Genomic DNA, 14,958 nt, shown 5'->3' with positions numbered 1-14,958 from the left:
ACTATATATATATTTTTTTCATTTGTTGCGTGTCTTCTATGTACTGGACACTTTTTTTGGACACTGGGACATATATGTAGCAGTAAACAAAATATTGCTGACATCACGGAACTTAGTTTGTGGTAGGAGCTGCTAACAAACAAATAGGGAACATGCTGAGCAAGCAATAAGTGTTTTGATCAAATATAAAAGAAATGCAAAAGAGAAAATGACCATGTCCCCTGGATGGGGAGGCCTGGTGGCACTCAGAGGAAAGATAGCAGGCTACCAAGAAGAGACTTGATACTCTGTGAGCATATACAGAGGGAGGAAGTCCCCCTCAGTCACAGTCATAGGGGAGGGGAATAGGGGGAAAGCGGGAGGGAGGGAGGAATGGGAGGATACAAGGGATGGGATAACCATTGAGATGTAATATGAATAAATTAATAAAATATATTAAAAAAAATGAAAGTGATAAGAATTTTCAATAATCTGTTGGGTGGTTTCTTTCTTTCTTTCTTTCTTTCTTTTTTAATCTTTTACAGGAAGGTTTTTGCTTTGTTTTTTGGTTGATTGGTTTGGGGATAGAGGCTCACAAAACCGAGGCTGGCCTAGAACATAAAATGTAATCAACAATGACCTTACGCTTCTGATCCTCATGCTTCAGCCTCCCAGGAACTGGGGTCACACCATGCCCAGTTCCTGCCCTGCTGGAGCTTGAATCCAGGACTCTGCACCTGCCAAGCAAGTACTTTACCAACTGAGCTCCGGCTCCAGCCCTTGTTATTTTTAAAAAGAATTCTCCTAATTCTTTGAGAATTTCGTACAATGAATTTTGACCATATTTACCCTTTCTCCCAACACCTCCCAGGTCCACCCATACCTCCCTACCCGCTTCTGGTCTTTTTGTTTTGTAACAATGTGTGCAACTCGAGTACTCTTGGGTATGGGGCCACTCCCTGGAATGTGGTCAACCTACCAGGGATCACACACCCTGGAAAGAAACTGGCTGGTCCTCTCCCAGTGTGGAAAGGAAAAGGACTATTGCACATATGAACTCACAATAGTTGTGGTGTCATCCACAAGACCTGTGTAAACTCAAGCCAGACAAAGTTCCAGTATGGAAGGGGGAGGTGGGCATGGAGTCTTTGTTTTTTTTTTTTTTTTTTTTTTCCTTTGGACATAAGGGGATTTATGATGTAGCCTAGTGTAGCTTCAAATTTCCACTTTCGGGGATTATTGGTTTTCACTACTACTCCTGGCTAAAGTAATGACATTTTAGTAGCTCATACAAAGACAAATACAAAAGCCCCTGGGTTTCGACTTACTTGGTATGCAAAGAATCCATGGGAGCAGGTCAAGTAAGAAGCTTGGTAGGGGATATAACTTAATCTAGACAGAGGCCAAATCATGGAGGCCTAGGTGTCCATGGTATGCCCTTTGGGTTTTATCCCAAATATGGTGAAAACTCAATTGGAAAAGTGAGACCACAAGAGAAAGATTCTTTCCTCCTGTTCGTTTGAGACAAGATCTTGTGTATTCTAGGCTGGCCTCAAACTCAATATGTAACTGACCTTGAAGTCTTGATCCTCCACTGGGGTGACAGGCATGAGCTACCACATCCAGCTCATATGTGTTTCTGAGGCCTGGGAATGCAGCTCTGTTGGTAAAGACCCTGCTTAGCATGCATCCAATGTTGTGTGGCATGCCCAGCATTGAGTAAGACTGGGCACAGCAGTCCTTACCTGTACCTACACTTGACAGACGCAACAAGAGTTCAAAGAGCTGCCTGAGACCTTACCTAAAAAAAATATTCTGGGACTGGAGAGACGGCTAAGGTTAAGCCCACTCTCTGCTCTTGCAGAGGACCTGAGTTTGGTCCTCAGCACCCATGTCAGTCAGCTTATCACTCTAGCTCCAGAGGATCTGACAGCTCAGTCTTCCCCACAACACCTATACTCATGGGCCCCCACCCCATGTTAAAAAAATGATAAAAATGAAAAAGTTATCCTGTTTCCCTATGTTCATGTGTAGAAATTTTCTACAGTACAACAGGGCAAGAAGAGACATAGCAGGCCTTTGGGGCAGTGCTATTAGCTGAGATTCAGGTGAGACAGAAAGTAGCTTAGACCAGTACAACAGCAGTAGAAAGAATTGTAGGAAGATGACTTCTGAAATTGTACAGGGTGGACAGCAGAGCCAGTTGCCTGAACTTGGGGTCTAAAGGAAGGAAAGGAAGTGAAGTCTGACTTCAAGGCTTTTCACCTTGATTTCAGAACTCACTGAGATTGTCCATCTAACTTCCTCCTGTACTTAGTCCCTTAGGAAGAACAGGCCTGATGCACTGCAGCACGGAATCTGAGTCACACTGACCCGAGGTTAGATCACTGGGGACAATAAGTAGGCAGTTGAAATATGAGTCTCAAGTTGAAGGCACAGGTCAGGCCTGGCCATTTATAGTGATGAATTCACCCAGGAAATGAATATGGCTAGAAGAAAGATGACCAAGGCCTGATCCCTGGGGCACTCCGATCTCAATCTGGAAGAAACAGAACAACTGGTCAAAGAGACACACGTACACTAATGAGGTTAGAAGACACCAAAGTCACAGAAGCACAGTGGAAGATGTGTCTCCAGAAGAGCCTTTATGGGGCTAGATAATTCATTTATGAAAACAAAAGAAACAATTTCCCATCTCTTTCTCAAGTAAAAATAATGAATTGCTTTACATAGTACCTGGAATTGAACCTGGGCTTTCATGAAAGGTAGGCAAGTAATCCACTGAACTGTAGCCCTAGCCAGTAGATGTCAATTTTGAGAAGTAAATTCAATTAGCACCATTGATGAATTTTTCTTAAACATCGTTTTTCATCTTTTGCTGCTTAATTTCACACACGCTTGGGTGGCCTAGGAGTGTTTTCAGTAGACTGGGGGTTGAGGCTCTGTAAATGTTTCTTCTCCTTAAGAAACTGAGGAAGCAGGGTGAAGGAGTAGGGAGGGGGCCATCGGTTGACCATGTGTAATGCATTCAAATCGTTAGTCTCAAGTCCTCAGAATCCCACGGCACAGAATTAAAGCTATATGCCCTCAAATATTTGACAGTTTCCATAGTGGATACGGTAAACCCACACTGTGTGATCCTGAAAGGAAGAACTTAGAACTTGCTCACATTTCATCACAAAATCAAATGTTAACACTTTCCACTGCAAATATCATTAAGACACTTTAAAAGCACCTATGATCCAGTCTTCAGGGGAGTTTGAGTTGTCAATAAAAATTCACCAATAAACATGAAATAAGGTTATCTCCCATTGTTGTTTTCCAACTGCTTTTATTTTTTCGTGTGGTGTGCGAGAGACTAGTATAACATATATCTTAATTTTTAAGTCCCTAGCTTCATGAATTTGTAGCAATACAATTCTGATTACATTTAAAGGACAGATTTAAAACAATACAACCCCCAGCTTTGAAACCAAGAGTCTTTGAACAATAAAAATATTTTTAATTGATTATTTAAGATGTCTCTGAATATTTCAGTAGTTAGGAACACAGTGCTCTTGAAGAGTCTCAGAGTTTGAAGAGTCACAGTTTTCTGGTGAGCTCAGAGCTACCTGTGATTCCAGCTCCAGGGGTTCCAATGCCTCAGGCCTCCATGGGCACCAGCACTCTTGTGCACACACCCACCTACAGGCATACTCACGACAATAATACATGTCCACAGCTCATCTCTAACTGTTAGGATTTGAGCACTGGACTTCCTTATGTAGCAACATGAGTTTCCAGAAGGTAATAATTGAGCATTTTTGCAATTTTTTATTATATTGCACATATATGACACATACATACAATAAACTATATGCAAAAGGAGAATCACAAAATAATAAGGAATTATGTAAATGTTACATTCTTAGTGTTTTGGCTATTTGTATTTGGCAGCCTTGAAAAAAAAATCTCTACAATTCTGAATGCAAACCACTGTCTATCATATCTCATCATTATCAATTTAAAACATCATCTAGACCTAAAAACATCTTAATCCCTAAACAACTAAGCTTCGTCGTAAGACTAAACTATCTGGTCTTCAGCTCCATCAGAGACTTGAGAAGGAATAAAACTTAATTGCCTGAGAATACAGGGGGTGCTGGTTATAAATGCTGCCGAGAAGTCTGGTGAGAGGTTCTATAATTCATCACCGGGTAACATGGAGGTTGCTTGGGCTCGGTTTGGCTGTGTATAGTGACTTATGCTTGTAATCCCAGCACCTAAGCAACTAAAGGAGGAGGATTACCAAGAGTTCCAGCCTGAGCTCCATAGTGAGTTTCTGGCTAGCCTGGGCTACTGAGTGAAACCTTGTGGGGGGGCGGGGGAGAAGAGGAGGGAGAGGGAAGAGAAGGAAGAAGGGAAGAGAATTTCTGTTGAAGAGTGATTCCCCAGATCCTCATAAGGTAATGATTTTAGGGGATAGGGTTTGTTTTGCTTTATTTTGTATTGTGGTACATTTTGCTGATTTGAGAAAGGGTCTCACTATGTAGCCATAGCCAGCCTTGAACTTGTGGGAAACCTTATTCCTCTACCTCCCAGATGCTGCGATTATAAGTGTGTACCACCAGACCTGGCTTATGCAGAACTGGGGAGTGAGCCTAGGGCTTTGTGCCTGCCAGGTGAAGTATTCTACCAACTAAGCAATATCCCCAGGTCTCTACTGACATGTATTTTTCTTTTATGATGACTCAATGAGTTTAATTATGATTGCTTACAGGAGCATGAGTAGGGTGTTATTTCCTGGAGCAGGGCAGTTTACCACTAAAGAGAACATCTTCCCTTCCTCCCAGCAACTATTAACTTCCACTACCTCTTCTCGGGGCAGAAGAGTGCCCTGCTCCACTCCCTGACATCTTGATAGTTGACATCTATCTAATGTTCATCTGTGAGAAAATACGCTTTGCTTTCTTAGGCCACCTAGTCCATGGCATCTTGTCAAGACATCCTCAGCAAGGAAGCATAGAGATGTAGGAAATGGCATGGACATAGCTGCTGGACTGAAGCATTCAAGTGTCTAAACCCCAGGTTAAAGAGGGACACTAGCACTTAGCATGCTGTACTGGGAGGGAAGACAGAGCACATACTGCAGATGCGGGTAGGCGGCTTAGTTTGCAATAGATGGATTGCTGCTTCTTAAGCTAAATACAAAGCAAGACTTCAACCAAGTGGGGAAGGCAGGCAGGGAGTTGTTTCAGAGTCCACAAGAGAGAAATGCTTTAAATAGTCTTCTGATAGGTGAGAGCTGTTTTCTTTTAAATACCTTAAGTTAAGATCACCTCTGAGCCTGGTGGGTGTGGGAGCACATACCTGCAATCCCAGGACTTGGGAGGCAGAAGCAGAAGGACTGCTAAGAATATGAAATCAGTCTTGTCTACAAAGCAAGTTCTAGCCATGGTTACATAGGAATACACAGTCTGAAAACAAACAACGTAAAAATAAAGAAGGAAGATCTCTCCTAAAGTATTTTTTAAATCTTTTTTTGCAACATAATATTTTTATTGATTGTTTGGAAATTTTACATAATGCACCCCAATCACAGTCACTTCCCAGTCCTCCCAGGTCCACCCTACCACCCTTGAGTCTTTTCCCAAGAAGAAGAAGGAGAAGGGGAGGAGGAAGAGGAAGAAGAGGAGGAAGAGGAGGAGGAAGAGGAGGAGGAAGAGGAATAGAATAAAACAACCAAAATACCAAGTCCAATTTGTGTTGGCCGTCTTCAATGGCTTCCAGTCTAGACTGTTTCTTTTTTGTGTCTATGTGTCTCATTCTTGGCTGTGGGTCTGCAGTCATTGATACCACTGTAAAAGAAGCTTCCTTGTCCTTTACAGTCAGCAGCATCTATCATGGACTTCCACATGGTTCCTGGCCACAGCACAGACATCTACATGGCCTCCAGTGTCAGAAGGGACCACAGATCTCTGCATGGTCTCTGGTGCCAGTAAAGACCATAGACATAAACATGGCCTTTGGCCACAGCCTGGACCACAGACACAATCATGGCCTTTAGCAGCAGCACCAGCACAGTGAATGTCTCCTAAATGGGGTTAGTTCCTGGATGAAAGACACTCAAGAGAGACCCCCCCCCTCTACTTCCATGTCATTTTGTATGCATCACCCAGTGAATTTTATTATTATTGTTTACAGGATCATTCCTGGACCATGAGCACCTTACCAGTGACCATGTTTCCCCCCTCCCTAGCAACCATAAAGTGCCTATAGATCCTGAGAGAGGGGTGCTGCCTCTATGATGAGCCCGATCTGGTCCAGATAATCCTAACTTCTGTGACTTCAAGAGTGTAGCATCTATGTTAGTCCTAGAATACAATGTTCTACCCCCTCCTCTAGCTCTTTCATTCTTCCTGCTCCCTCTTCTGTGCTGTTTCTTGAACCTTGAAGAAGGCAATGGTATTTTTGATAAGTGTGTGTGTGTGTGTATGTGTGTGTGTGTATATGTGTGTGTGTGTGATAAGTGCAAGTTCTCATGGAAGCCGGAGGTGTTAGATCCTCAAGAGCTAGAGTTTAGCCACCTGATCACCTAATATGGAGGCTTAGAATTGAACTCAAATCCTCTACAAGAGGAACAAGCACTCTTCACTGTCAAACCTTCTCTCTAGTGCCCAATATTTTTATGGATGTTACACCTCTGACACCAAGAAAGCTCTGAGCATCTATGATTTAAAGAATATTAATAACCTGGTTAATCAAACACATACCTATATTCCTAGCACTTGGGAGGTAGAGGCAAGAAAACCAGGAGCTCAAGGCCAGCCTTCCATACACATTTGAGTCCAAAATCAGCCTGGGATACATGAGACCTTGTTTCAAAAAAAAAAAAAAAAAAAAAAAGAGTATTAATAAATAAAGATCTATAGTATGCAACTTTTTGAAATTGGCTTTTGTTCAATACAATACTTTGTGTTCCATCCAAGTTGTTGTATATATCAATCATTAGTTTATTTTTATCATTAAGTGGTATTCTACACTATGTCTAGAGATCAGTTTTAGGCATTTGCCTATAAAAGAACATTTGAATCACATAGGTATGGTAGCTTGTGCTTGTATTTTATAATCATTTTGGAGGGAAATGCTCACAAATGTACTTACACATTTAGTGCTTGTTTGCTTGCTTTTCTTCAAGAAACTGCAGACTGTTTTCAAAACAGCGGTAGCACTTTCTTGACCAGCAGTGATATTCAAGTTCACCTTTTCTGTATTCTCACTAGCATTTTGTGGCATCACTGTTCCTTTATTTTAGCCCTTATTCTGTTTGTGTCTCATGTATCAGGTAAGCATTTATTTCTCCAGTGATTAATTAAGCTATGCATCTTTTCATGTATTTATTTTATAATCCAAATATTCCATTTCATGAAATGTCCATTCAGGTATTTTGTCCATTTTCTGTTGGATTGGGGTTGGGGCAAGGTTGAGACAGGTCTCGCTACTGTAACCCACTCTAGCCTGGAATTTACTATGAAGCTCAGGTTGGCCTTGAACTCATGGTAATCTTCATGCCTTGGTCTCTTCAATGCTAAAATAGTAAACGTGAGGCAGTATGAGCAGGTAAATTGGCTCTCCCCCACTGTTGAAAAATTTGTAAAAATTTGCAAATCCTTTTGGGGTAGTAAGATGTCATTAGACATGTGATTTGTGATATTTTCTTCCTGGCTCTGATGTTTCATCCTCCTGAAATGAGATATTATGAAGCATTCATAACATTCCATTAACTCTAATACACTCCGGGGCCAGATGAAGTTTGTCCCTTTTCATCCTTCCTGCTAGCTGTGTTGTAAACATGGTGCCTTAAGCTAAGGCAATCTTTTTTTTTTTTAATTCATGGTTGCATTTCTAAAAAGGAAAGGCATTTTATTGAGATATAATTTATATAGCACATAATTCAGCTATTTAAAGTGTATACTTCAGTAGCTATCTCTATAGTCACAGAGTTGTGCAGCCATCACCATGTCAAGTTTAGAACATTCCTGTAACTCCTCCCTCCAACCCACCCACACACATAAGCAGTCACTAGTCCTTTTTCCTCAACCTTTGCCCCAACCCTGGGACATCACTGTGCTACTTTTTCTTTTCAGATTTGCTTATTCTCAGTATTTCATGTGAGTGGAATCACAACATATAATCTGTGTCCAACTTCTTTCATACAGTGTGATATATTAAAAGTTTATCCACGAGATAGTATTTATCAATATTTTATTCATTCTTCTAATAAATTCCATGTTGTAATAGTTTATCAGTTAATCATGTGATGCATATTTATTTTCTGTTTGTTTCTTGGTTATTTTGAGACATTTTTCATGTAGCCAAGACTGGCTTTGAACTCAATATGTAGCTGAGGCTGACCTTTAACTATTGGTTTACCTGTTTTCCCTTCATATTGGTGGGAGTGCAGGCATATGCCACCATGCCCAGCTTGTCTGCCCTTTGAATTATAGCTACCTTAATTCTTGTGAAGTGGAACCCTGCTGTAGTTTTTATTTATAATTCTCTGATTGCTGAAGAAGTTAAGCATCATTTCATGTGCTTATTGGATCTGTACATGTTGTCTTTGGAGAAACATATTTGCTTTTAGTTGTCATATTATTGAGTTATAGGTTCTTTACAAGTCTACATAAATGTCCTTTATCAGAGATACTTTATTTGTGAACTCCTTTTCTCTCTCCCTCCTCTCTCTTGTTCATGTGTATGATGTAAGTAAAAATTTAGAACTCTGAACTAGCACTTGGTCAATGGAAAATCATGTCTTTGTGGGAATAAAAATGTATACAATTATTATGAGAAATTATTTGGAGGCCTCTACAAAGTCAGGAAATTATAGTGGGAGAGATGGAAAAATGTACTTCAACTCCATCATTCAGGAAGCAGAGCATTTTCTGTGATGACGACATACAAGGTATAGCCTTGCCACTGGCTTGTCGAAGTCGAGAAGAGGTGTTCTTTGAAGACAATAAAGTGACTCTGTTTACATTCAATCAGGTTGCAGGCACCTTATAGTCATTTGAAAAGTACAAGTTCAGCATAAAGAATTGCCAGCCGGAGAGGTTCATCAGGTAGTGTGCCTACTGTGTGAGAGTGCGGACCTGATTTCAGATGCCTGGAACCTAAGAGCTGCATGCTGGGCTTTGGGCTGGCTATTTGTTTACTCAACTTGACATAAACTCCACTTAGCTGGGAAGAGGGAAGCTCAGCTGAGGAATGGCCTCCTTCAAGTTGGTCTATGAGCCTACCTTGCAGGGTGCACTGTCTGCATTCGTGAGTGAATGTGGGATGGTGCACCCCACTTCTGGGAAGGTGGTCTTGGCTTGGATAAGAAAGCAAATTCAATGGGGCTGGAGAGATGGCTCAGTGGTTAAGAGCACCACCTGCTCTTCCAGAGGTCATGAGTTCAATTCCCAGCAACCACATGGTGGCTCATAACCATCTATAATGTAATCTGATACCCTCTTCTGCAGATAAAGCACTCATATACAATAAGTAAAAATAAAATAAAAAAAAAAAAAAGAAAGCAAATTCAGCAAAGCGTTGGCGGTAAGATGGGAAGCAGTGTTCCTCTACAGCCTTTGCTATAGCTCCTGCCTTGACGAAATGCTCTGGCATCCTTTCATGACGGACTCAAACTCACATGGAATAAATCTTTTCCTCCCTACTTGTTTTATATATATATCATGGCTTTATCACAGCAATAGAGACGCAAACTAGGACAGCCTGCAACCCTAGCTCCTGGGAAATGGAGACATGCAGTTTCTGGGACTCACTGGCTAGCTGGTTTAGCCAAAACAAGGGGTTCCAGGTTCAGTAAGAGCTTTGACCTCAAAAAATAATGTGGAGCTCAATAGAGATTGTTACTTGAGGTCAACCTCCAGCCTCCACAAGTTTATGTGCAGGAATGTGCACCTGGCTATGTATGTGCACACACACGCATGCCACAGAAGAAAAGAGCCAGGTGTGGTGCATACCTCCTGCAACCCCAGGACTTGGGAGGGAGAGTGCAAGTCCAGCCTGACTACATAACATTGATCTCAGAAGTAAAAAATAGCAAGGGTAGGTGTGGTGGCTGGCCCTATAACCCCAGCACTGAGGACTCAGGTCCTCATGTTTGTACAGTGAGAATATTACCCACTGAGCCATCTCCTCAGCCCCTCTGGCTGCTCTTTATTTTCCTTTCCTTCTTCCCTTCCTTCCTTCCTTCCTTCTTTTCTTTCTTCCTTTTCTGAAGATAGGGTCTCACTATGTACCTCTGGTTGTCCTGAAACCCACTATGGAGATCAGGCTGGCTCCAAATTCACGGAAATCCCTCTGCCTCTGCCTCCTGAGTGCTGAGATTACAAGCATGTACCTCTCACCATGCCTGGTTTGGGCTGATAATTCTTATGATAAACTCTTCCTTTTCAAATTACTGTAAGGGTTCTCCATCTTGAGCTTAAATTGGTTGACTTTTCAAGTCTGAGACTAACCTAGGGAATAAATTTAAGAAGCTAACAGCAGCAGAAGCTTAGAGGATTGGGGTGTTGAGGGCCTGGATAGAAGTAAATTTCATACAGTGGACAAAAGAAGTAAAGGGAACCTTAAAAGAATGTAAGACTAGCAGATTACTATAGAATAGTCGATATGGTAAACATAATATACCATGTCCAATGCCCCATGGACTGTGACAACCGCCTCTCAATCAATAGCTGAGGCCCAGGCCTTGTTAGAGACCTTGGGCTAAGCTGAGTCAGTGGAGCTTGCTGGACAGCAGCCATCTGCCACCTCCTGAAAGCATGCCCTTCTGGGCGGGTTGTTCCCACGGGACGTGTCTCACCAGAGACATTTTGCTACAGAAGCACTCAAGGGAACATCAAGGAAAACTTCTCCCCACCACACATCAGAGAAGCCAGAGAGCTACAGAAAGAAAGTCAGTGGGGCAAAAACTGGAGGGGGGAAGGGGGAAGGGGAGAGGGAGGGGCTCAGCGAGAGCCTGTGGAGTGAGGAACCAGGAAGTAATCGGCACTACTTCTCTCTCACCCCTCAGTGATAAAACTTAACACTGTGCCATCTGGCAAAGCAAGAAGCATTTAGAAATCCTAGGTCTATCTTCAGAGAGAGCAGCCATGAAGGCTATCTGAGAGGTAGTGCATCAATCCCAGTGAGAGGCAGTCTGAGGACTGAGAGACTCACTGCCGTAGTGCGAAAATTGTTCCTGTGGATACTGAAACCAAGCACATCTTGCCAGGGGCTGGAGTGCAGGCGAAGCTCAGAAGCCAGGCTGTTTCTTCAAGTGTGGCCTTGGTCTGTGTGCATCCGAGACAAGGGAAGGGCTCCACTGCAGGCCTTCGGAACTAGAAGAGCTGGGCACGGGTCCAGCAGATCTTTGTTTAAACAAGTGCCCCAAACAGACTTGTGGTTAAAATAGCAAATCAATGTGAAAATTTCAAATGCATAAAAGTAAAGAAAATAGTATAACAGGTCCCACTTTACCCATTAGCCAGCTTTAACATATGTTCACATATGGCTCATTCCTTTAAGTCTTTTTATTTCTAACAAAAATGTTACCTGCTTCAGCTCAAATTCTACCCTCATTCCCTTTTCTCCATTACAAGCAGGAGGTTATCATTGTGCACATTCTTGTTTGTCAATCACTGCTCAGGCAATGGAAAGCCTTTGAAAGATTTTTAAAATCTATTCTTTTGAAGCAGGGCCTTCACATAGCCCATGCTGGCCTCAAACTCACTGTGCAGGCAAGAATGTCCCTGAATTCTTGACCTTCCCTCATCTGCCACCCAAGGGCTGGGATGGCAAACTTGCACCATCATCATGTTCACCTCCTTTGAAGATTTTGTTGTTGTTGTTGTTGTTTTTAATGTTTCGAGACAGGGTTTCTCTTTGTAGCCATGGCTGTCCTGGACTTGATTTGTAGACCAGGCTGGCCTCGAACTCACAAAGATCTGTCTGCCTCTGCCTCCTGTGTGCTGAGATTAAATATGTACACCACCACACCTGGCTTGAAGAATTTTTTTTTTTTAAGCAAGCTATCACTAGAAGCATGAAAAGAAACCAGAACAAAACTAGCTAACGGGGGTCTTCTGGAGTTTTCTTTGGGATAAAGGGAGGTAGGCGAACTTTTAAGCAGGTAGACTCAGCGGGGCAGAGGGTATGAAGCTGGACTTTTGTTCTTTTTCCTCATTCCCTCCTAGGAAGCTTGCTCAGTTCTTGAGACCGCCACTATCTGCTCTCATCTGACTTCCCAGCTCATCGGCTCCTTTCTCGTCTTGACCTGCCTCTCAAGCCAGCCTGGGTGCCATGGTTAGTCACTTCACACAGAAGCTTGCCCGCTCTGACATTATTCCGTAACAGATCTAACTTTCAAGTCTCTATATTAAACAATCATTTCTTTTGCCTGGATGTGATGGTTTGTGGCCGTCTCCACCTTTTCATTACTTCTTACAGTAATTTGATATAGTTAAATGTTTAACCAGAGGTAGAAAGCTAGAAGTTATGGAGCACATCTGTCCGCCTCTAAAGAGACTGAGGTAGAGGATCACATGAGCTTTAAAGCCCACCTCGTCTATTATTGAGTCCCAGGCTAACCAGGGCCATACAATGAAATCTTGTCTCAACAAAACAAAACAAAGCACATTTTAAACCAGATGACACTGGAAATGAACCTATTTTGGATAACAGTATATTCCTGAAATGGCTCCGGCTTTGTTTATCATCATAAAATATAAGTAGTACCTCAGTAATACTGCCAGTTTTTGTTTGTCTGTTGCGTAAAATTTGCCTGAGCAATTATGATGCTATCCAAAATGGCATACAACACTCTATTTAAATAGGTCATATTGAGGAAACAAATCTATCAGCAAATGGACTCTGTTTATTTCCATTACATAGATTTGGCCATGGGTCAAATCCAATTAAAATTTTGATTGACTATATTTATTTTACTTATAATTACAGCAAGCCAAAACCACAGAGATAAAAATCTTTCTTATACAACTATAGATAAACCCAACTACATTACTGAACCTCAAAATGTTAGTGTTAAGAAACCAAAGAAAGAAAAGGACAGAATCAGGTAGGCATAGGAGATAACTTTGATTTGGCTTGGCTTGGGCTATGTGCACCTCTCTTTGCTAACAATGCATCTAGCAACGTGTCGACAACTTGGGGATCCCTGCTTTAGGCTGCACACATACCTGCTTTAAGCAATGGGCATATATTGCCCTCTTCAGCAACCTTTTCATAATGTCTGATAATCAGGTGCGCTTGAGCACCTTCACTCGTGGCTGCCATCTGACAGTGTGCTCCCTATGAGCTATACTGTTTCTTCACTTTGAATAAAGATTTTTTTTTTGCTACTTTCACAATACATGTGAGCCTTTATTTCAGTTCTTTGGTTGAGAAACCAAGAACCTGTAAGCACCTGGTCCAGACTATGACCACCAGTAACGCCACCATATTATATAATTCCCTTTATGCAAGATCCTTGAAAATACAAGCTGGCATAAAAGGATTGAAAGAAGGTGGGCAGTTGCTTATGATGTGGAGAGAATAAAGGTAAAAAGGAGTTGAAAGAACACACATACACACTTTTTTCCTTCAACATTTTTTATTGAAAATTGCTTTTTTAATATAATATATTCTGTTTACAGTTTTTCCTTCTTCAAAACTCCCCAACACCCTCATCACTCACATCTAGAGCCATACCCTTTCTGTCTCTGCTCAGAAAACAAACAGGCATCCAGAGAATAACAATAAAAAAACCAAAAAACACATCAGAATACGACAAAAACAAGCAAACAGGAAAAAAAAAAAAAAAAAAAACAAAACAAAACAGAGAGCTGAAGAAAAACCAGGAGAAACAGATAGATGCAATGAAACACAAGTTCCCACACACAGGAACCCTGTGAAAATACAGAACCCGGAGCCACAAGATAAATACAAAGACATGTAATGTTAAAAACAAAAGGAAAAACACCTGACAAAGCATTATGGGAGAAAGAATCTCCAAAGTTCCCATTGAGTTCATTTGCTGGGGGATTGCTACTGCTGGGAATGGGGCCGGAGTGGTTTTTATGTCCAGTGAGATGATTCTTTTGGAGAAGATTAATTTTTTCATTGGTGAGTGGTTATAATTGAATATAGCTTCTGGATTAAGGAAGAATATGCATACTGTTGAGACTGATAGAGAAAGGTCATCTAGAGCAGTGGTTCTCAACCTTCCTAATGCTGTGGCCCTTTAATACAGTTCCTCATGTTGTGGTGACCCACCCCCACTGTAAAATTATTCCATTGCTACTTCATAACTGTAATTTTGCTACTGTTATGAATCATAGTGTCAATATCTGAGTTTCAGGATATGTGATACACGATCTTTGTGAAGGGGTCATTTGACCGAAGGGGTTGAGACACACAGGTTGAGAACCACTGATCTAGATTGTGTGTGATTGTAACCAAATAACCTGCAAAGGTCAAAATCATTATATTGGAAGCACCCCATACCCTCAGTTTGGTGCTGCATGCCTAAAACCCTAGTGCTTGAGTGGTAGAGGCAGTAGTAGGATCAGGAGTTCAAAGCCAGCCTCAGCTACATATGGAATCAAAGCCAGCGTGAGCTACACAAAACTATCCCTAGCCCTATCACCATCAAAAAAGCAGAAGGGAAGGACTAGAAAGGGACTGTGAGGCTTAGCAGAAAACTACTATGATTAACCGAATGCCTCCCATATGTGAGGAGAGGTAGTGATGGGGTGCGTTTGCCAAGATAAAGCTATGCAATTAAACTTTGCTTTATCATACATTTCTCTAGATGTATTTTACCCGGGCCTCCAAATGTTTGAGAATAATAGACCTCTCTTGGTCATACTACAGAGAAATTTGTGATAAGGCAACATTTAATAGTTCTTCTGGATTCATGACTGGGGCTGGCTTTAGGATGACTATTTTAAA

Source organism: Acomys russatus, chromosome X, assembly GCF_903995435.1.
Source record: "Acomys russatus chromosome X, mAcoRus1.1, whole genome shotgun sequence".
Taxonomy (NCBI): domain Eukaryota; kingdom Metazoa; phylum Chordata; class Mammalia; order Rodentia; family Muridae; genus Acomys; species Acomys russatus.
This window is presented reverse-complemented; position numbering follows the sequence as displayed.